The 23,464-nt window shown below is 55.9% G+C and overlaps 2 pseudogenes; both read left to right on the top strand.

The window, feature by feature from the left end:
- The first annotated feature begins 388 nt into the window (after nt 1-388).
- Nucleotides 389-895, top strand: LOC140636004 (large ribosomal subunit protein uL14-like; annotated as a pseudogene).
- A 21,345-nt stretch (nt 896-22,240) lies between these two features.
- Nucleotides 22,241-22,317, top strand: LOC140636173 (U4 spliceosomal RNA; annotated as a pseudogene).
- The last annotated feature ends 1,147 nt before the right edge of the window (nt 22,318-23,464 follow it).

Below are 23,464 nucleotides of genomic sequence, written 5' to 3'. Positions count from 1 at the left end.
GTCTCCATAGAAAGCTGGGGAGGAGGGTGGGTTGGCATCTGGGGGCGGGATTGGCCCTAGACAAGACTGACGGGCTTTACAGGAATCCTAGGGGTGCCGGGGGGTGCAGTCGGTTGAGCGTCTGATTCTTGGTTTCGGCTCAGGTCTTGATCCCAGGGTCATGGGATTGACCCCTCCTCTGGCTCCGCGCTTAGCACAGCGTCTGCTTAGCACTCTCTCTGCCCCTTTCCCCTTGGCTCTCCCTCTCTCCAAAATAAATTGACTCTTAAAAATAAAAAAAATTAAAAAAAAAAAAAGGAATCCTAAACCAAGTGAGAGTTATTTAACGTCTCTGGGACTCAGTTTCCTTGTCTGTAAAATGCGTACAAGAACGCCTAACTTGGTCCTTTTCCGGTGTTCAAGATGTCTAAGCGAGGACGTGGTGGGTCCTCTGGTGCAAAATTCCGGATTTCCCTGGGTCTTCCGGTAGGAGCCGTCATCAATTGTGCTGACAACACAGGAGCCAAAAATCTGTATATTATCTCTGTGAAGGGGATTAAGGGACGATTGAACAGACTTCCTGCTGCTGGTGTGGGGGACATGGTGATGGCCACAGTGAAGAAAGGCAAACCAGAGCTCAGGAAGAAGGTACATCCAGCAGTGGTGATTTGACAACGAAAATCATACCGGAGAAAAGATGGTGTGTTTCTCTATTTTGAGGATAATGCGGGGGTCATAGTAAATAATAAAGGTGAAATGAAAGGTTCTGCTATTACAGGACCAGTCGCAAAGGAGTGTGCAGACTTGTGGCCCAGGATTGCTTCCAATGCTGGCAGCATTGCATGATTCTTTGGTGTATTTGTTTTAAAAAAAAAAAAAAATTATTTGTTCTCAGAAAAACAAAAAAACAAACAAACAAAAACAAACAAACAAACAAACAAAAAAGAATGCCTAACTTGCCAGGATGTTCCAAATTTTAGAAATAAAGTTAGAATAAGTCACTTAACCAAGTGTCTGGCCCAAGACATGTTTTCAGTAAACAATAGCTGCTGTGACTTCTCCTACTGTTGTGATTAAGTCCCTTCGGGAAGGCTGAGGCGTGGATGAGAGACGGTGTGGGGTTGAAGTCAGAGGGTGTGAGAAACCCAGGAGTGCAGCCCACGCCTTCCTCTCCTGCTTCCCGCCCCTCCTCACCCTCAAGCCTCCTCCTCCAGTGCACGTGGAGGTGGCGGGGGGCGGGGGGGCGCAAGCTGGTGCAGGTGGCTCTGGACAACCGCGTGGAGGGTCCTCAAGAAGTTGAAAATCGAGCTACCCTATGACCCCGCAATTGCACCGCTGGGGGTTTACCCCAAAGATACAGATGTCGTGATCCGAACGGGCACCTGCGCCCCGGGTTCACGGCAGCAGTGTCTACAGTAACCGGACTGCAGGACGAGCCCTGACGCCCAACGACAGACCGGGATGAAGGGGATGTGCTCCACACACACAGTGGGACACCACTCGGCCCCCAGAGGGGTGAAATCTTGCCACGCCGTGGACGGACCGGAGGGTATCGCGGGGCGGGAAATAAGTCAATCAGGGAAAGAGCATTATCCGATGACTTCACTCATATGGAATTAAGAAACAAAACAGAGGATCATAGGGGAAGGGACGGCAAAATAGAACGAAACGAAACAGAGAGGGAGACAAACCATAAGAGACTGAATCACAGGAAACAGTCTGAGGGGCGCTGTAGGGGAGACGGGGTCACCGGGTGACGGGCGTTGGGGAGGGCACCTGCTGTCACGAGCCCTGGGTGTGACCTAAAACTGATGAGTCACTGAGCTCTGCCTCTGAAACCCATAATACATTATATGGTCATTGAATTTAAACAAAATCTAAAAAAAAAAGAAGAAAAAGTTTTTAGGGGATCCCTGGGTGGCACAGCAGTTTGGCACTGCCTTGGGCCCAGGGCATGATCCTGGAGTCCCGGGATCGAGTCCCACATCGGGCTCCCTGCAGTGAGCCTGCTTCTCCCTCTGCCTGTGTCTCTGCCTCTCTCTCTGTTTCTCATGAATAAATAAATAAAATATATTTTTTTAAGTTTTTAAAGTTCAAAGAAATTTTTTTAAAAAGGAAGAAATAAATGTGGCCCTTGGCTCCCCCTAGGACCCGGGCCTTCTCTGTACTGAAGACAGAGCCCCCATCACAGACAGACACCAGATCCGCTGCCCGGTGGACCACCCCGCATCTCCTTGTCGGGAGCCCAGACCCCTCCACTCAGTCCCAGCCCCTGCAGGGGTAGTGCCCCGACCCCTCAGCCTGCAGCGGGCAAAACCTCGTCCCGAGGACCAGCCCTGGGCGGCAGAGGCAGGCCCCAGGGTTGGGCGCCCGGCGGCGGGAGGAAGCCCACGGCCCACGGCCCGGCCTTTCCCCCACCGCCTGCCCCCCACGCCCCGCGGGCCCTCCTCTGGCCCGTCTCTGTGCTCAGGGCGCGGCGGGCACGGAGCTGGTGTGCAGAGCGTCGAATGTTCTTGGTCGGGCGCACGGGGCCTCGGGGGCACGCGGGCACACACGCACCTCCCCATCTCCCTCTGCCCCAGCCTGGGCTCCGCCACTCCCACCCGTGCTCCGCCACCCCGACCCGCGCCGGAGGCATCCGTGGGGACAAGTCGTGGCTCGGGAGGCTGTGGAGGGGCCTTTGAAGCCACAGCAGCTCCACCAGGAGCTCGTCCAGGTCCGTCCTGTCCATCCAGGTCACTGAAGGTCCCCGTGACCATCTGTCTCTTCCTTCCTCCTTCCCTCCCTCCCTCTTCTTTCTTTCTTTCTTTCTTTCTTTCTTTCTTTCTTTCTTTCTTTCTTTCTTTCTTTCTTTCTTTCTTCTCTTTCTTTCCTTCTTTCTTTCTCTTTCTTTCTTTCTCTTTCTTTTTCTTTCTTTCTTTCTTTCTTTCTTTCTTTCTTTCTTTCTTTCTTTCTTCTTTCTTCTCTTTCTTTCCTTCTTTCTTTCTCTTTCTTTCTTTCTTTCTTTCTCTTTCTTTCTTTTTCTTTCTTTCTTTCTTTCTTTCTTTCTTTCTTTCTTTCTTTCTTTCTTTCTTTCTTTCTTTCTTTTCAGAGAGCGAGTGAGCAGGAGGGACGGGGGAGGAGACAGGCTGTGCGCCCACACAGAGCCCGCGTGAGGCTACATCTCAGGACACTGACGTCATGCCCTCAGCCAGACTGGGGGTTGGACGCTTAACCAGCGGGGTCCCCCAGGCACCCGCCGCCCGTCTCTTTACCCATCAGCAGTTTGCCGTGACTAAGGGGGACTGCACGTCTGGATCTCCGTGCGCCGTCGGTGCCCCATTACGACAAACCCTGGGGATGCCTGCTGACGTCCCCCATCCCTTCCTCCTTAGCCTCGTCTGTCAGGCCTGCCCTCTGAGGCCCACGGGAGGCCGCTCATTGGGTTCTGACGTTGCCCGGCCGGGGCCTCACCTGGCAGGGCCCAGGCCCCCACCCTGGGATAGCCCCCCCAGGGCCGCAGCCGGCCGCAGCCTGCCCCAGCAGGCCTGGTTGGGAATACCTCCAGCCCCAGCAGGGCCCAGTGTCAGCTTCGGGCCTTCCTGGGGTAGAAGGAGGCTCGGGGTGGGGCTGCCAAAGTCAACAAGCCTGCCTCCACGGGCAGGGACTGGTTTGGCACCTGCTGCCCACATACTTGGTCTCGGCCTCCTCTGGGGTCAGCTGGAGTTCCTCCCCCACCCCAAGTTCTCCGGGTATAAAGCTCCCCCATGTCCGTCACGCTGTCTGGTCGTGCTTGTTAGGACCGTAGCGCGGCCGGCCCCTCCAACAAGCCCCTGGAGGTCCCACCCTCTCAGCCTGACCCTAAGACGCAGATGGACACACCTACCTACCAATGTATGGCCCCGTTACTGTGCCTCGACTATCCCATCGCCCCATTAGCACTACTGTTCCAGGTGAGAGGCCCAGTCGTTCGCTCCAAGAACTGCTGGGGCAGGTTTCAATAGTTTGCTCCCTCAGATTCCTTACATCCTTTGCTTCAAAAGTGCTTGCTTTGCTGTTCCCACCGGTCCCTGACTGCTGCATTGGGACCAGCTCCCAATTCTGAAGCCGTGTGGACCTTGCTGTCCTGCGCAAAGGCTGCCAACCCTCCATTGAGGTGGCCCTGTCCCTCCCCGAGATGACCCGTTAGCTGGGCTTTTGTCCTCAGGAGGTTGCACTGCTGTTACCTGGGGGGTAGACCCTCAACCGGGTCTGCAGCCCCCCAACGCTGTGTCTCCGGAGTTCCTGGGCCCCGAGCCCAGCTCCCTGCCCTACAGCTGCCCCGACCAGGAGGCCGGTCCACAGCCAGGCCGCCCCCTCCCCGTCCTGTCGCTCGCAGGCAGACAGAAGACATGGAAGGGAGGGAAACGGTTGGATTTAACTAACAAATGGCGAGGGGTGCAACTGGGGTTGGATGGAATCCCCACCAATCCAGGCTTCTCCCACTTGTGCTGGGAGGAGAGCAACACTCTCACCCTCTGCAACAGCCTGATTTGTTTTGCAAACTATGAGGATGTTCTGTGCGAGGCCCCAGGGAAGCCGCGAGAGCGGGTGGGGGGGCCAGGCGGTGGGTTCTACTGCAGCGGGAACTACCCCCCACCCCGTGCCCCCTTCTTCCTTCCTACTTCCAACACTCTCCAGATTCTCCTGGCCCCCAGGTCTCTGTACCGCCAAAGCCCTCACTCTCTACCCTGACACCTGTTTGCTCAGGTGTGGGAAGCGGGCAACAGGAGGAGTCAGCCCTTCCCTCCCTGAGTGCCCCCGCGCCAGCCCTCGCAGGGGTGAAGGCCTGCATGCACTTCGAGGCCAAGGCTGGAGCAACCCCACAGGAGCCCCGTCCGCCCCACGCGGGCTCGGGCGTGCCTCTCAGGCCGCGAGACGTCACTAATGCCCTTTGCCCATCAGGGACAGGCTCGGCCCGGCACTGCCCTGCCCCACCCCCTGCACCCCGGGCGGGGCGCTCCTTCCCCCCCAGCGGCTCCCGGGGCTCGGGTCCTGGGGCTGTACAAAGAGTCCTTTGTCTGGCTTGGAAACAATCGTCCTCCCCTTTATGGAAACATGGGCCGCGTCTCATAATCCAGCTTTCAGAGGCTGGATCAAAGGGCAGCGCGGTGCGGCCTGCTGGGGCTCTGCAGTCGGCCTCAGCCGCTGGCCTGTCCTCTGGCCCTCATCCGTGCCCGTCCGGAGCCCACGAGAACGCACCTTCTTCCCTGGGCTGGGCCTGTGTGGACCTCAGAGCGCGAGGGTGCAGGGGAGACCGAGGACCCCCCCCCCCCCAGCACCCAGGGCTCAGTTTACAGCCCTCACCAGCACAGCGCTGGGTGTGAACGTGCCGGGAGGCACTACCTGGTGAGAAAGGGTGGTGCCTGGCTTGGCCCCGGGCCACCCCCATCTCCCGGATGCCCAGCTGAGGGGGGAGCGGGCAAGGCCTCAGACCACGGGGCCTCTCTCCGCAGCGGCTTTGGCATAGGGTGAGCGTCTACGTGCAGGCATGGGGCCCGTACCCCCAGCCCTGCAGCCCCTGCCTCCTCTGTTCCCGCCTTCGCTGCATCTCCCCCGTGGGAACCCCCTGGAGCCAGCATGGGGGTGGGGCCCGTCTTCCCCACCACCCCGGGTCCGGGCCAGACTGAGGACACACAGGCTCCCGAGCACAAACTCGTCCTCCGCCTCCAGAAGCGGGTCGCGGGCCTCCTGAAGGAGGCCCGCAGAAACCAGCCCCAGGTCCACGGGGAGGCAGCAGCCCCTCGGCCAAGGAAGGAGCCCCCTGCCCCCACCCGCCCCAAGGCCGGGTCACAGTCCCAGCACCAGGAACCACATTGTCACAGTTGAAAGAAGCGTCAGGGACAAGTCTAGAGACTTGTTAGCCCCCTTCGCACGCCGCGGGACGGATCTGTTCGTCACCCTCGGGGGAACCACAGACTTTGTGGACGTTTCAAAATAATGTAGGAATCCCTGACCTTGCCCAGTCTATGTCTCTTTACAGGTGGGGAAACTGAGTCAGAGTGGGGCAATCGCTCGGCAGGTGGGCGGTAAAGGTCCCCTAACCCCCAGGCCATGGCCGTGAACCCCTGTGCTTTCCTGCGCTGGGGAGGCGGCCCCCACAGCGTGTGGGGCCTCCCGTCAGGGAGACCCGTCGGGGAGCCCGGTCCCCCCAGGGACCTTACAGTCAGGCACAGAGGGACCTGACCAGCGCCGACGGAGGCAGTGACCAGCACGCGGGTCATGGTCCTGGGTGCCCAGCCCGGCTGGCAGGGGGCGACTGCCTGAGGGGGGCGCTGGGTGAGCCCCGGGGGGCCCAGGACAGCGGCGCAGCGGCCAGCCGAGCAGCAGACCCCATGAGCCGACCTGGCCCGGTGCACAGCCTGGCCCTGCCCAGACGGCGGGCGGAGGCAGGGGTCCCCCCCCCGAGACAGGCAGCATCGTGTTGGGGAGAGGCCCGCAGACAGCAGCCAGGCGGCCCCAGCACCTGGGTGGCTTGTCGTCGTCCCCAAAGTGAAAGCCCTGAAGCCCTGCAAAGACCCTACGAGCGCTGCCTCCGCTCTGGACCCCAGGTCTTCGCACCCTCGGCCGCTCCGCAGTCCCCTCGGCAGCCCCCTGCAGCCTCGGGCGCCCCGTCGTTGCCGTCGGCCCCACTCCTTCCTCACGGTGGGCCCACGGCTGACGCACGCGGGTCTGCGGCCCAGCGCTCCGGAACCGGGACTCTGCGGAGCCCACACCATGACCCTGGCTTCACCGCGATCCCTTTGCCCCGCTTTATTTCCCCCCAGGGACACACGCATCGTTACTTGTTTATTGATGGGTGACTACATTTTACTGTGTGCCTCCCCCGGGCCCCGCGGGGTGGGAGCTCGGGGACCGCGTCGTTCTGCCGGGCGCAGCCTGTGTCCACGGCCTAAGAGGCGAAGCCGCCCACGGTGGATCCATCAGGATCCAGAACACGGGAGGGGAGTGCTGGGCTCGCCCGTGTCTCCCCCCCACCCCGGAGAGCGGGGCGGGAGGCTGCGTCTGCAGGGGTCTGCGTCCCCAGGGGTCGCACAGGCCGCCTTGCTCCCTGCTCTGAGGAGCCAGGCCCGGCCGCAGGGCGAGGCGGGGGGCGCAGGGGGGGGGCCTGGTTAGGGCCGGGGATCCTTGGGGCAGAGGGCAGGCCGCCAGGCAGCAGCAACCGCCCTGGTTCCCACATGGCCGAGGCCTTGGGAGCCTTCTGGATCCTTCCTTCCCCTCAGGCCCCCTCTTCCCAGATCGCACTTCCTCCAGGCCTGGGGGCCGGGGGGGCACCAGGCGGTCCTGCAGCCCAGCCCCGAGCTCTGCTCCCCTTCCCTCCCGGGCCCCTCGGGGAGGTGGGTCTGGGCTGAACCCGCCCCTCCGCCATCCTGACCCCTGACCGCACCCAGTCCCACCAATAGGCTCCTGCTCCAGTTCCCCACCAGGCACGCGGTGCTCCCTGCGGGGTTCTGCTTCCATATCTTCCCCATCAGGATGCGAGGGGCCCTGCCCCCCACTCCCCCACTCCCCATTTGAGCCCCCCGGGGGTGGCACCAAGCACAAACAAAGCCTGGCTTTGTCTCCATGGTCACAGAGGCACAGAGAGGTTAGGTGACCGGCCCAAGGTCCCACAGACAGCAAGTGGCACAGCCAGGATTCGTGCCCCCAGACTGTGCTCCTCAACCTGTCCCCTCCAGCCTGTCCCCCTGCAGCCACGAAAATGAACTTTCAGCATGTGTGTCAGATTCCCTCCGACTCAACGTCCCGTGGCTTCCTGCTGCGCATCGAACCGTCCGCAAGCTGCTCATGTGGGGCTCTCTGGCTGCGGTCGCCTTGCCGATCCCCTGCGGCTGCTCTTGTCCTTGTCCTCCTCCTTCTCCGCCAGACAGATTGCGCTGTCTGACCCCAGGGCCTTTGCACTTGCTGACTCCAGAAAGGTTTTCCCTTTGCCCCTTTGCATCCTCCAGGCCGTCCCAAGGCACCCAGCCGCTGCCCCCCATTACCCTCCACATCCTGTCCCCATTTCCTCTGCTGTACCCCAGTCGCTGTCATTGCTGGCTCGTGGTCCGTCCCCAGCCCCCGGAGCATGAGCCCCGTGAGAGCAGGGACCGTGCCTGGTGGACCCCTGGTGCCCGGAGCCGCGCCTGGACGTGCACACAGTGTTTGTCAACTGGATGAGTGCATGAGTAAGTGCACCTGGGAAGGCGGCCCGGTGGGCGGCGAGGAGGGGGGTCACAGGACCCGCTGCCAACGGGCACCGTAGGGCCAGGGCACAGGCCCACAGACCCACGCGCGGTGGCAGGGACGCACACCCATCAGCAGGCCCCTCGTCAAGCTGGGGGTCTGACTCGGGGTTCGCACACTCGCACCGAAACTGGAGAAAGGCGAGATGGGGGAGCCGAACCCTGTGCATCTCAGTCCTCTTATCAACTTTCTCTGAAGTTCTTATCTCTCTGGACTTCAAACAGCTGCCCCTTATCTTCGGCCCGGCCCAGGCAGTTATCAGGTTCTAGAGCAACAGCTCTCCAAGCTGCCAGGAGCCCAGCGCCGGGTCTCGAGCCTGCCCTCTCCTCCCGCATCAGGGCCCAGACTCCCAGCCCCCCGCCTCAGCACCGTCCGGGGGGGTAGGCTCCACGAAGCCCTCAGATGGGATCAGAGCCCAGGGTCTGGTGGGTCCTCACTGACCTGCGAGGGGACAGGTGCTGGGCCTCCTCCTACAACCTGAGCCATGGGTTCAAGTCCCACAGCAGCCCCGGGGGGTGGGCTTCCTTCAACAATGTCCCTGGTCTGCAACACCCCTCGGAAGGAAGAGGTTGGCCAGGGAGAGGGAGGCCGGGTGTCGGGGTCGACCCTGCCCCAGCACCTGCCACCCGCCCCAGTCACCTTCAGGACCTTGAAACCAAGTGAGCAAGGGGGGGACCAGGCCACGCTGCGGCCTGGAGCAGGCCCTGGAGCTGCCCCCGCACCATCCCCAGCAGAGCACTGACTCCCCACGAAGCGCAAACAAAGTCCAGGAGGCCAAGGCTGACATCTGCCTCACCTTACTTCACACCAGGTGGTGCCTTGGCCCGGGCCCCACTGAGATAGGAGGGCCTGGGCCCCGGCTCTCCCCATACCTCGGGCAGGGGAAGGAGAGAGGGCAGGACCGCGTGCCCCAAGGCACCGTGCCAGCCGCCTCCACCGCCCGCTGTAGGAGCCCGCCTCGGTCAGGGGCATGGGACACCTCGTGCAGCATCTGTGGACGTCAGCCAGACCCCCACCGTCTTGCACGGTCGCTCAGGAAGCAGGGCCGATGCCAACAAGGAAAAGGGGAACACGCAGAAATGGAATTAGGAGCACTTGTCGGGACCTAGACAGAGCGGGTCTAGGGACAGAGAGAGGGAAAGGCACAGGCCTTCAGGTCACCGGTGGCCTGTGAGCTGGGCCGAGCCCCGTGGACTTGACCCTAGGGACAACGGGACACCCTCAAAGGCTTCTTCCAGGGGAAGATCTGCAGCTTGGAAAGGTCCTGTGGGCTGCAGGGCTGGGGTGGGGTGCAGGGAGGGCACTCTGGGGGAGCGACCCAGGCTTGCAGGAAAGACGTCCACAGGGCACAGGAGAGAAGAGGCCACCTTGAGAAAGTGCACCAGCCCACGTGTCTTCTCGGTCTAAAGATTCTGGGTCCTCAGGTGTTTTTAAATGTTTTTTTTTTTTTCTAAATATTTTATTTATTCCTGAGAGACACAGAGAGAGGCAGAGACGCAGGCAGAGAGAGAAGCAGGCTCCTGTGGGGAGCCCGACGTGGGACTCGACCCCGGGACCCCGGGGGTCACGCTCTGGGCCGAAGACAGGTGCTCAAGTGCTGAGCCACCCAGGCTGCCCCTTAAGTGGTTTTTTTTAAAAAAGGGATCTTCGTATCCCAAAAGGCTGGCAGACCCCGTGCATGGACCTGCAGAGACATCTGTGATGCGCTGCAAGCCTGCCTCCCTCCCACGCTGACCGCCCCCCCCCCAGAACCGCAGCGCCCCCGCCTCCACACCGCGGTGCATGGCCCCTGTGTCTAGGGTGCCCCTCTTCCTCTTGTGTCCTGCCCAGCACCCAGCACAGTGCCTGGTGCCTGGTCATCTTACGCTCCGCAGAGCCAACCCCATCTTCCTCCCGCAGGCGGAGCACGCGCCTCCACCTGGGCAGCCGGATTGTCCGCAACGACCCTGGAGAGCCAGCCCTGGGCCTTGGCACCTTGGGGTCCTTACCGCCCAGCACAAGGCAGCTACCCCGAGGCGCCCTGGCCGAGACGAGTACCCACGCCCTCCCAGGGGCCCCCCAGGGACCTCGGATGAATCCAGGTTCAAATCCTGGCTGCAGAATTTAAAGATGGCCTGTGTCTCTGCCTCTCTCTCTGTGTCTCTCATGAATAAATTAATAAAATCTTTTTTAAAAATACATAAATAAAGGTGACCTGGGCCACCCCTTTTGCTTCAGGTTCCACCAGGGAAAGTGAGGGCCCGAACAGGACCGATTCCATTAGGGGAATAGAGGAATACAATCAGGCAATTCATGGTTTGGCAAATGTCAAATCAATGGTGACTTTGTTATTCTGGCCTCACCCACAATGTCCTCACTCCCGGAATCCAAAAGCCAACCATTTAGCACCGATGAGGAAGATAAGATGCCCCAGGTGTCACAAAGATTCAACCTGAAAATAACATTTAAAAAAAAAATTTTTACGATGGCTAAGGATGAGAAAAGCAAAAGCAAAAACGAAGGCTGGTGGGGCGCCTGGGTGGCTCCGTCGGACGCTTGGTTTGGGCTCAAGTCACGGTCTCAGGGTCCTGAGATGGAGCCCTGAGCCCCACATAGAGCCCTCGCACGGGTGGGGCTCTGCGCTCTTTGGGGAATCTGCCTGGGGACCCTCTCTCTCCTCCCTCCGCCCACCTCCCCACCCCCACATGGCAAATAAATAAATAAATCCTTAAAAAAAAAAAAAAGGAAGGTAGGTCAGGGTGGTGACAGCTCTGGGAGGGACCTGAGGCGCGGGGAGTGCCCGTGTGCATTGGTGTGGCACAGCCAACCGTCAAGGGCCTGCCACCAGCCCGCCCAGCAGCCGGGCTCTGGGAGGCTCATCTGGCCCCGGCTGGATGGGCACCTCCGCCCCCGCCCTGCAGGGCCCGGCTTCTCCCGCCTCCCCGGCAGCTGCCGGGAATTTTCTGGAGTTGCTAACTAGGGATGAGAGCCCTTGGAGGTAGAGGACAGAACGGTCACAGGAATTCAGACAGGCCAACTAGCACATTATCACATTCCCCAGGCCTCATAATTCTTTATCTGTAAATTGGGACACGGCAACATGTGGCTCAGAGAATGCCGGTGATTAAGTTGGATAAGGTCCAGGTGACCTTATAAGGTATTATCCAAGCTGGGATACACCTGAGAGTGAAGGGGCCCGCTGTGAACGGTGACACGGGGCGACCAGCACGGCCCCGGGCCGCAGGCGCGGGAGGTAAGGTCCTGCAGAGCCAGGGAGGACGTGGTGGCTGCCTCCGTCGGTTCTCCCTGTGGGCTGGCCGTTCTTTTTTAAAGATTTTATTTATTTATTCCTGAGAAAGAGAGAGGCGGAGACCCAGGCAGAGGGAGAGGCAGGCTCCCTGCGGGGAGCCCGACGTGGGACTCGATCCCGGGACCCCGGGGTCACGCCCGGGGCCCAAGGTGGTCGCTCCACGCCGAGCCCCCCAGGCGCCCCAAGGGCTGTAAGGTTCTAAATGCTTTGCCCCATTTGATCCTCACCGTAGACGGGCTTGCCTATCCTACAGGTGGGTGGCCGCCGTCTCACAGGTGAATAAATCGAGGCACAGAGCAGCCGGTAAGGTGCTGAGCCCCCAGATGGTGACAGCGGAAGTAGAAACGGTCAAGTCCCCGGGCCATGTTTGCCGCCGCTGCCCTCGCAGACTCAGAGGGAGCCAGGATAGCAGGCCTGGGCCTCACTCGGGGTCTCCATCTGCAGGTACCTGTATTTCCAGGCGTCAGGGTCACAGTCGTTGGGAACCAGGGCCCTGACGTCCTTATAATAAACTGAATATTTAAGCTTAAAATCCAGATGTTCTGACTTTTTTAAAATTTCAATATTTTTATTTATTTACTTAAGAGAGAGAGAGAACAGGGATCCCTGGGTGGCGCAGCAGTTTGGCGCCTGCCTCTGGCCCAGGGCGCGATCCTGGAGACCCGGGATCGAGTCCCGCGTCGGGCTCCCAGTGCATGGAGCCTGCTTCTCCCTCTGCCTGTGTCTCTGCCTCTCTCTCTCTGTGTGTGTGACTATCATGAGTAATAAATAAAAATTAAAAAAAAAAGAGAGAGAGAGAGAGAACAGAGGCAGAGGGAGAAGCAGACTCCCCACCAAGCGGGGAGCCCGAGGCGGGACTCGATCCCAGGACCCCGGGACTCGCCCTGAGCCAAAGTCAGATGCTCCACCGCTGAGCCTGCGGGCGCCCCGTGGTCTGACTTTTAAATCCGAGGCCTGGTCTTCGGTTTTCTGGGCCTTCCCATTGCAGGCGCTTCTCTGGTCCAACCAGAGGCGTCCTCGGCGGGACTTCCACACCTGACTTTCAGGGGCCTGTTGTGCCCTGAGCTGTCACAGCATCAGTAACTTAGCCGTGGCCTTCTCAACATCCCGCTCCTTAGAGACCCCATTTCCCTGACCTCGGTCAGACTCCAGGCTTGTCACAGACTCCAGTGTGTTCTGTCCCACTGACACCCCACCCCAGTTTACCACCAGCGGAAGTCTCCGCAATGTACCTTGCGCTGGGGGCGGGGGGGGGGCGCTGCACCCCATAAGCAATGGGGTCCCCGCTGCAGCCAGACACGGAGGCGTCCAGCCCCCAAACCCACCTTCCGACCTGTTTTCTAGGACTCCTCGCACCTGGAAGAAGGGGCTGCGACAGCGCTGGAGTGTGCGACGCATACTGGGGGCCAACACTTCTCAAGGACGAGGAGAGGAAGCCGGCGGAGAGAGAAGTGGGGCCGCCCTGAAAGCCGGGCCGGCCGCGGGGAGCTCCGGAGGGAGTCCTGGCTGCCAGACTCAGACCCAGTCCTTGGCTCTGCGGGGCCGAGATGACAGGGGTCCTCACCCAGTCACCGGGTCTGCATCCAGCTGTCCTGGACCTGGAGCTTCTAGGGACTTCACCGCCCAGTCCACACAGCAAGCTCTTCCCTGAGGCCTCGTCTCTGTATCCACCAAGGAGCAATTCAACATCCACTCATCCAACAAACGTTCTCTGCCAAGCACTGTTCTGATACCCCCAAGAGAGCAGGTGGGCACAGAGCCCCCCACCCCCCAGCCTTGGGACTTAACACTGTTCAACCAGGACAACCTTCTTCTGCTGATTGTTCTAGGCCTGCTTTAGAGGGCAAAAGGAGGAGGAATCGAGCCCCAGAGTAACACTCCACGTAGCATGGCCTTGACTGCTCTATTTCTTTTTTTTTAAGAATTTATTTATCCATGAGAGACACGGGGGGCTGGGGGGGTGGGACCAGAGGGAGAAGCAGGCTCCCTGCAGGGAGCCCGACACGGGACTCGATCCCAGGACCCCAGGGTCATGCCCTGAGCTGAGGGCAGACACTTCACCACTGAGCCCCCCAAGGGGCTCAACTGTTCTATTTCTAAACAGCTTTCCTGGGCGGCCTGAGTAGCTCAGCGGTTTAGCACCTGCCTTCAGCCCGGGTTGTGATCCTGGAGACCTGGGATCGAGTCCCACATCGGGCTCCCTGCATGGAGCCTGCTTCTCCCTCTGCCTGGGTTGCTGCCTCTCTCTCTGTGTCTCTCATGGATAAATAAATAAAATCTTAAAAAAAAAAAAAACAAACTCATCCTTCTGTTTCATTACAGCCACCCTGGGGGTGTCTCACTGTGGGTTTGATTCGCATTTCCCTGGCCCCTGATGACGTTGGCATCCTGTCCGGTACTTACTGAGCCTCCAGACTTATAGCTTGGCATCAAAATGGTCCCGTTTAGGGCTTTTCCACACTTGCTTGAGTCCTAGACTTCTTCTTTTTTTTTTAGACTTTTTTTTCCAGACGAGAGCTTGCAGCAAAGTCTAATATACAAAGACATAGAGCCGGGGGTTAGGGTTGCCAGCATCCTCCCCAGAGCCTACCCCTAACGGCAAAAGCTGAAACTACTAGGACTTCGTAAAGCATAGTCTGAAAACCACTGATCAGGGTGACATGACAAGATAGCTGACGGGACAGGGCAGGAGGAAGTAACAGGGACGTGACTGGTGGGTCCAAACGAATGGTATTTAGTGGTCACATTTTGCTCCCCGAAACTGGGTTGCAGAACCTGAGAACAGAATATTTGAACCTGAAATATCTTCTGAAGATCCTGCCTCTACTTATTATTTCTAAAGATTTTATCTTTACGTAACCTGTCTACCCAACGTGGGGCTTGAACTTAAGATCCCGAGATCAAGAGTCATGAGCTCTCCGGACTGAGCCAGCCAGGTGCCCGGTCCCGCCCTTCTGGAATGAATATTGAGTACCTTTTATAGGCCATATGTTCTAGGTTCTGGGCATGAAAGCAGGACACGAGATAGACAGGGCTCACTCTCTCAGGGTTTACATCCCCACCGAGGGAGCTGGGCCACTGGAGAACGATGAAACGAGAAACATCAGATGGCGATTAGGGCTCTGCAGCGACTGAGCTGCCTCCAAGGGCCTGGTGCTCAGGGAGCCCTGAGCCGGTGACCTTTCAACTGGGAGCAGAGACCCCGAAGTCAGAGGAAATGGTCAATGCAAAAGCCCTCGGGGCTGGGACCCAGCATGAGCTGCTCGAGGAGCCCCAAGAAGCCGGGGCAGACTGGCTCGGGGAGAGTGGCGGGAAAGACTGGAGATGCTGCCGATCTGTTAGTCTCCAAGGGCCAGGATAAGGGATTTAGATTTTATTTCATGTGTGATAGAAAGTCACTGGGGATTAAAAAGGCAAGTGACATACCTGGTTTACACTTCTCTTTTTGTTTTGTTTCATTTTTTTGTTTTTTAATTGTTTCGTTAACGTTTTTTTATTTTATTTACTTATTTGACCAAGAGAAATCACGAGCAGCAGGGGAGTGGCTGGGGAGGGGCATAAGGAGATAAAGAAGCAGACTCCCCTCTGAGCAGGAAGCCCAACGTGTGGCCCCATCCCAGGACCCCCGAGATCATGACCCGAGCCAGAGGCAGACATTTAGCCGACTGAGCCACCCAGGCGCCCCTATATTTCTCTTTTTGGAATAAACTCTATTTTAGAATAATTTTAAATTTCTAGAAAATTTGAGAAAACACCAAAAGTTCCCCATATCCAGCATCCTTCGTTATTAACATCTCACTTTCGCACAGGGCACTGGTCACAATTAAGGAACCAATACTGATGCGAGATTGTTAGCTGAATTCCACACCGCGCGGCGATCGCCCCGTATCCACGGAGGAGGGTATGTTCCCAACCTCCCGGGGTTGCCTGAAACCGCCCCTCGTACTGAACGTGTGTATCTATGGTTTTTCCTATACCTCTCTACCTGCGATAAATGAGGCACACTAAGAGATTAACAATAATAACTAATAATAAAATAGAACAATTGTAACAAAGCGCAGTCGTCTGAGTTATGTGGATGTGGCCTCTCTCTCTCTCCCTCGTGGTCTCTTACTGGACCGCGGTCACTGCTCCTGTGATGATGTGAGATGATAAAATGCCTACGTGATGAGCCGAAGTGCGGGGGTGACGCGGGCGCAGTGACGCAGCGTGAGGCCGCTGTTGACCTCCTGGCCACTCTCCGGAAGGAGGGCCATCTGCTTCCTGAGTGGGATTGACCTCGGGAAACTGAGACCACAGGCCAAGGGGGACTGCTGCAGTCAGGTTTCCTTAGCTTTGACCCGATGTCCTTTTTCGGTTCCAAGATCCCATCCAAGATACCGCATTCAATTTAGTTGTCGTATGTCCTCAGACTCTCCTTGGCCTTTACAGTCACCCGGGCTTTCCTCGTTTTCAGTGACCTTCACATTTTTGAGGACTCCTGGTCGGAGATTTTGGGAAATGCTCCTCAAATGAGATTTGTCTGTGTTTCAAGATTTTAAAAAATGCAGTTAGCAAGGCAAAAGCTGAGTATGGAGAGCCATCCAACAGGACAAGCATTTATACGGTGTGTGTGCATGGATGTTGACTTGATGTGCGTGGTTATAGCGCAGCGCTACCCTTACTTTGTTGTTCAGATCGTTTCAGCTGTGGCCATTGGCACCATGTCCCGGTGACATCCTGAATCCTAAGACAGTGGAGGGAAAGGCCAGGGACAACTCAATCTACAAGAATAGAATATGAGTAGGGATCCCCGGGTGGCTCAGCGGTTTAGCGCCTGCCTTTGACCCAGGGCTTGATCCTGGAGACCCGGGATCGAGTCCCTCATCGGGCTCCCCGCAGGTAGCCTGCTTCTCCCTCTGCCTGTGTCTCTAAAACCTCTCTCTCTCTCTGTGCCTCTAATGAATAAATAAATAAAATCTTAAAAAAAAAAAAAAAAGAAGAATAGAACGTGAGTAAATGGACCCTCTGGTCCCTGCAAGTCTCCAGCCAACATTTGGAGCAAAGGCTTTTGGGAGACTCTGACCCAGAGCCCACCCAGCAAGCCCCCCCTGAATTTCTGACCCAAAGAAATTGTGAGACAATAGAGGTTTATTGTTGAACCAAATCTATGTTTTGGAGTCATGTGCTATTTAGCCATGTGCAAATGTGCCCTTGAACACAATGTGCAAGAAGAGAACACAAATGTGCAAGAAGAGGACGCTATGAAAACGATAGTTAGAAAACAGTTGGAAGATAAAATTGAGGAAGTCTTCCAGAAGATGGGCCTACAAGGCAATGAGATACAAAATAAGAGTGAAAAGATGAGAAAATGAGAGAACGAGCTCCGAAGAGTTACACTTCTGAAAAATAGGGGTTCTTGGAAGAGAGAAGAGAGAAAGCAGGAGTAAGAAAATCATCACTGAAATAGTCCAAGAAACTTGATGGGATGAGCGCTGGGTGTTATTCTATATGTTGGCAAATCAAACACCAATAAAAAATAAATTAAAAAAAAATAGTCCAAGAAAATGTCCCCAAACTAAACCAAAATATCCTTCAATTTCCAACTTCAAAGGGCAGCAAGTACCTGGGACAATGTTTGAAAAGACATACATGCAAAGGCACGTCACAGTTAATCTTCAGAACTCCAGGAATAAAGAAAGTCCTACAAGCTTATATAAATGGCAAGAGGGAGACGGAGAGAACGCACCCAAATGATCAAGAATCAAAAAGGTTTCACTCTCATCTTGGTGGAGCACACCTTCCAGTAGCTTTCTGAGAGAGATTATGTGGAAGGTAACTTCTCTGACATTATTAATAGCTGAAAATGTACATTCCCCTCTCACTCTTGGTCAAGGGTTTAGCTAGGTGAAGAATTCTGAGTCGGAAATGGTTTTCCTTCAAAAGAGTTTCCAAAAACCATTTTGGCTAATCTGTGGAAAATATTTACAGGAGGTCATGGATGGAAACAGGGAGATTGAGGTTGAGGGGCTAATGTAGTAAGTAGCCCCCAGTGGGGGACGACCTACCTAGGCTCTGAGGGGTGAAGATAGGGAGAACTGAATAAATATACTTCTAAAGTTTGATGGAATTGTTGGAAAAATTAAATTTGAAGTACGAAGGGTCCAGAAGCATCAAGGATAAGTTGATTTGGGGCCACAGCAACAATGGAGGTGCCAGCTACTGAGCCGAGAGGGAAGACCGTGTTGACCTCCCCTCCAGCCCCCGAGGGCACGAGACGCTGACCACCCCCAGTGTGACCTGGCTGCAGGGGGGAGAAGTGACCACAGAGAGGAACCAAGTTTCACCGAAGCCAGAAGGGAAGGAGGGTTTCGTGGGGGTGTGTGGAGAGGATGGGAGGTGAGGTCAAAGCCCTCGCAGAGAGGGGATGGGTGCACAGGAGGGCAGAGATGACCACACAGACGGGGAAACCGGACGGTGGGTTTCTCCACCGCAGACCCGGTCCACAAGGACCTTCTCCAGAAGGTCCATCTGCTCCTTCGTGGCCCTGCTGTGTCCACTGTCTGTGGTCAGTACGCAGAGGAGCCAGTCCAGGGTGGTGGGGAGTCATGAGCCTGTTAGCGAGCGCATCGGGTTGTGAGCCTTTGCCCGCTGGCCTCTGGCCTTGGCTGACACACGTCTGTGTCCCCTTTTCAGAAGGAAATTGCCTGTCCTTTGGTTGGAAATCTTCTAAGACAACATCTGCCACCAAGGGACCAGTGCCCGTTGGTCCTTGATTCGTCCTCTGGTCACCCAGAGCAGAGCGCTAGAGCATGGCTTCCTCACCTCGAGCACTTGAACATTTTTTCCCAGTGAAACCAAGGCAAGAACGATTCCACAAGCCACCGCAAGAAGGATCAGCTCTGCAAGGGGTCCCGAAGACCAGGGCCAGATTTTTCTAAATGTGATTTTGCACCTCAAGGGGTTCTCACTACCTCAAAGACCTTCACAGGGTCCTTCAGAGGATCCTCATCAGAAAGCCCTCTCAGATACCAGAGCTTCCTCCTCTGGCCTTGTGCCCCTTTCTCCAGGAGGACCTCACTGTTCCCTCCTTTCGACTCTGTAGCTCCATGCATCCATGCATTCACTTGTTCGTTTTTAAAATTAATGTCTATTGAGCAACCACTACACTCTCAACCCTGAGATTTAATAGTGAGCGATGAAGACACAAGACCTCTCCTGCGGCACTTACCTCACACTGTGTCGTGTCATGGCCAATCATGCATTTATTTATTTAATCAACAAACTTTTACTGAGCACCTTCGAAGTGCCAGGTTTTGTGCTAAGTGCTGAGTACACAGTCGTGCCCAAGACACAATCTCTGGGTGAAGACTTTGGGTGAAGGAGACAGGCTGATCAACCAACAATGATGAAACAATGCGGTAAGGGCTCTGATGAGTGGATGGATGGATGGATGGATGGATGGATGGATGGATGGAAGGAAGGCTAAATGGAGAGTTGGATAAGGGGAGAGGAAGGGGGAGGAGAGAGAGAAATTGAGAGGTAGGTAGGGAGGGAGGGAGGGAGGCACAGGAAGTTAAGGAATGTATAATCCTGGCTCACCTTCCCTAGATTCTAAGCTCCACAAGGACAGAACCCGTGCTCCCTTCAGCTCTGTCTTATATGTAAGTAAGGGCTCTACAAGTGCTTGTTGAGTTAATATGAATCCGTCCCCTAGTTGTGGCCACATGCACCTGGGTCTCCCAACCAAGCCTGCTGGCAGACGGACACGAGGGCTCCACTCTTCCTTTCCATTCCTGAAACCAGAAAAGGCAGTTTTACTGGCTCCCCACCTACCTTCATTCCCCCGGGATATGTTTCCAGTGAGGATCACAGGATCCCCCAGGCCACCCCTACTCTCTTGTTAGTCTGCCCCCATGGCGAGCCCGTTGCCTAGGATAACCCTGCCCAGACCATAGCAAGGACACTTTGGTCAGCGCGGTGTGACCAGCCCCACCCTCTGCAGCCAATTTGCCCTCAGTGCTGGGATGACAACCCAGCTCAGTGGTTTGTTGGGTTCGTGACTCGAGTCTGTTTGCAGAGTGCTGGCACCCAGCTCAGCTGGCCAACAGGTCTGACGCTCAGCTTCGCTCTCTGGCCCCAGGCCCACAGACCACACCCACCCACACACCAGTGAGACCAGCTCAGGTTACACCAGTGTATCTATGGTTACAAAGGAGGCCAAGGACTGGGCGGGAAGGGCCTCGCCCCATCCCCCACGAAGCTTGGGCGCTTGAGGAACATAGCAGGGCCTTGTCTGAGGTCCTTGGGAGAACCGTCAGGGCATGTGGCGGCCTCAGTTGTCATAGATACCAGAATCTTGGGGCAGCTTCATTTCCTTTTCCCAGGACTCACTGTTTGGGGCCTCATCAAGCCACTCGGGGCTTGCCCATACTTGCCTTGCACACCTAGTCGAGCCTCTGTGCCAGGCTTAGCCTTTCCCTGTCTTGACCCCACGAGGCCTGGGAAACAGTTCCAGATCATAGCAGCAGTAATGGTGACCGCTTGTCATCCGGGCCTGGCCCCGCTGCTACTCCCCTAAGCATCCCTGTGATGCTCGTGTTGGTGGCTCTACGTCTTGTGTGTGCACCAGTCCACCAAGAAGCCCTTTCTGTTCTACCACCGAAATATGATCCTAATCTGCCCATTTCCCACCATCCTGAGTCCAGTCCATGTACTGCCGCCTCCGCCCAGGACCTCTGCCGTGGCCTCTGACTACTGTCCCTCCTCCGTGCCTGCTCCCACCCCGCGTGCTCTCCACGTGGTCCCCGGAGTGAGCTTTTACAAGCAGCGATCGGGCTGGGTCACTGCCCAGGGGAAAGCTACGGCGGCCCGTCTCGGTTGGAGCGCCACCCAGCTCCTTGCTGTGGCCCTCGAGCCCCTGCGCCTTCTGGCTCTCCAGGCCTGCCTTTTCATCTCCTGTGGCATGCCGTGGGGTCCCGGGGCTTAGCGCACAGCTTTGCTGCTTCTTAAAACACCCAGCTTGCCCGGTCTCAGGGCCCACCTCCTATTCCCTCGTCCCATGGCTCACCTGTCTCCAGACAGCTCTTAGCTTTGTCTGACCCATTCAGAGAGGGCTTCACCCAACGCCCTATCAAAACCAGACCCTCTTCCCAACCCTGCCCTGCCTCTCTAGCACGCATCCTGCCGTCCTGCCTTCAGAGCACTTACTATCACCTAAGTTACCCAGGTCTTTCTTTACTTGGTTATCACGTGTCCCTTGTCGACTCGAATACAAGGTACCTGAGGGCACAGAGCTTTGTGCTCACGTTCGCAGGTGGATCTCCAGCGCTCCGAAGGAGAGATGCTCAACAGAAACATTTTTGAGAAATGAGCTACGCTAACAATTCAGATATCTTCTCATTTCTACGCCAAACTCAAGGCCTATCAGGTCTTTGGTAAACTATCTGTAATAGTAACATGTAGTCGAGATGTAATTCAGTAATAAAAAGGAATGAAATGCCGTTGGCTGACCCTTGAACATCATGAGGGTTGGAGACTGGCCCCTCATACAGTCAGAAATCTGCATAACTTGTGACTCCCCCACAACTTAACTACTCACGGCCTATTGTGGACTAGAAGACCTTGTGATAACACACACGGTTAACGAACACTTCTTTTTATGCTGTATGTATTTACACTGCATTTTTACAATAAACTAGAAAAAAGAAGTGTTACCGAGAAAATTATAAGGAACAGGAAGTACAATTACAGCACTGGACTGTAGAAAACACACCTACAGGTGGACCCCGCCAGTCCAAGCCTGTGTTGTTCAGGGGCCAATGCCAAATGAAAGAAACCAGTCACAAAGACCATGAATTGTATAATCTCATTTATATGAAAATTCCAAAATAGACAAATCCGTAGAAGCGGAAAGTAGGGGCAGCAGGTGGCTCAATCAGTTAGGCAACCGACTATTGGTTTGGGCTCAGGATCCTGAGATCGAGCCCCATGTTGGGCTCCACACTCAGCACGGAGTCTGCTTAAGATTCTCTTGCTCCTCCCTCTGCCCTTTGCCCTCTCAAATAAATAAATTAATTTAAAAAAAAAAGAAAGGAAAGAAAGAAAGAGAGAGAAGATTCATGGTTGCCAGGGGCTAGGGGGAGGGGCCATACCTCCGTAACAGGTACCAGGTTTCTTTTTGGGGTGATGAAAATATTCTGAAACAAGATGGTGCTGATGGTCACACAAGTCTGGATATACTAAAAGCCACTGCATGCTATACTTTATTATTTATTTTTATTTTTTTAAGATTTTATTTATTCATGAGAGACACAGAGAGAGGCAGAGACACAGGCAGAGAGAGAAGCAGGCTCCACGCAGGGAGCCCAACGCAGGACTCGATCCCAGGACCCCGGGATCACGCCCTGGGTGGAAGGCAGCCCCTCAACCGCTGAGCCACCCAGGGATCCCCACATTGTATACTTTGCATGGTGAATTTGGGGGCCCAAGGGTGGCTCGGCCAGTTAAGCTTCTGACTCTTGATTTTGGCCTGGGTCACGATCTCAGGACCCTAGGATGGAGTCCTGCGGGGGCTCCGTGCTCCATAAGGGGTTTGCTTATCCCCCTCCCTCACCCCTCTTATGCACTACCCCTACCCTGCTAATGCTCTCTCTCTCTCTCTAAAATAAATAAAATCTTAAAAAAATTAAATGGTGGATTTTATGATGTCTATATAAAATAGAGCTGTTCTTTTTAAGTAGTGCATGAAGCTTTGCACAGTGGCAGTCTCAGCCAATGAGGTTTATCTGAGGCGCGATTTTTGCTAATTGAAAACTTTTAAAGTTGTCCATGGTTATTATATTGATTCGAACGGCACCGAAAAGTAAAACTCAACTAAACATCTCACCCTTAGAGGTAAAACTGATAACCTACGGGAGAGTGCACATCCAGACATTTCTCTGTGCATATATACAGACAGTTATTCTCAACTTTTTTTGTAATGGAAACATCTGAAGACCATGACACACCACTCGGGAATCTGCGCTCAGTTAGGAATGATTCTCCACCAGCAGCAAGCCCTGCTAAGGGGCTATATCAGGACAGGACTGTATTGATGGGAGGCATGGTCTCTGGTTTGCAGAGACCCACCAGGCAATTCTTTTTTTTTTTTTTTTTTTTTTAGGATTTTATTTATTTATTTGAGAGAGACAGAGCATGAGTAGGAGGAGGGGCAGGGGGAGGGAGAAGCAGGCGCCCCGCTGAGCAGGGAGCAGGATGGAGGGCTCCATCCCAGGACCCCGGGGTCACGACCTGAGCTGAAGGCAGTGCTTAGGCTGACGGAGCCCCCCCGGGCGCCCCAGGCAATCCTAACACAGCAAAGCACACTGGAAATCTTACATAAATGGCACGACATCCTGGATGCCCAGCTGTTACCTGCTTCTCATCCTGGGTGTCTCTCCCCATGACCGCGTGAAGCCCCACACCCGTCTCTAACAAGCGTGCAAGAGTCCACCGTGTGCACACGGCGTGATCCACTCAACAGCTTCCATCTCTTTTAGGAGGACTTGGGGACCATTTGAGCCAGTGTGAATGCTTCCAGCAGGTCTCCATGTCCCCCTCCCCCGGTTCTGCCCCCCAGGGTGGGCGCCCCACCAAGCCAGGCCCTGCGTCCTGCTGCCTCCGATGCCTCACCAGGGCTGCAGGGCTGCAGCAGGGAGCATCCGCAGGTGGGCCCCTGTTTATGAAATGAATGGAAAATAATGCAGGAATAGATAAACTGAGTAGTTAAACTAAAGAGTAAATGTGGCCCCGGGGCAGCTCTGCGGAGAGGCTCCACGGTTGTGAATAATAATAAACCAACCTTCCTCTGTCCTGGGGTAAATTCAGAATTTATGAAGCATCTCCTGTGCCTCAGCTCCCCTGTGTTTTCCTAAATGTCTGTTGAACATCAGTAGATAAGAAGGCATCATCCACCCCATTTTTGCATCGAAT

This window comes from Canis lupus, chromosome 6, assembly GCF_048164855.1.
Source record: "Canis lupus baileyi chromosome 6, mCanLup2.hap1, whole genome shotgun sequence".
NCBI lineage: Eukaryota > Metazoa > Chordata > Mammalia > Carnivora > Canidae > Canis > Canis lupus.
Note: the sequence above shows the minus strand (reverse complement) of the source record. Positions and strands in the feature narration are given on the sequence as shown.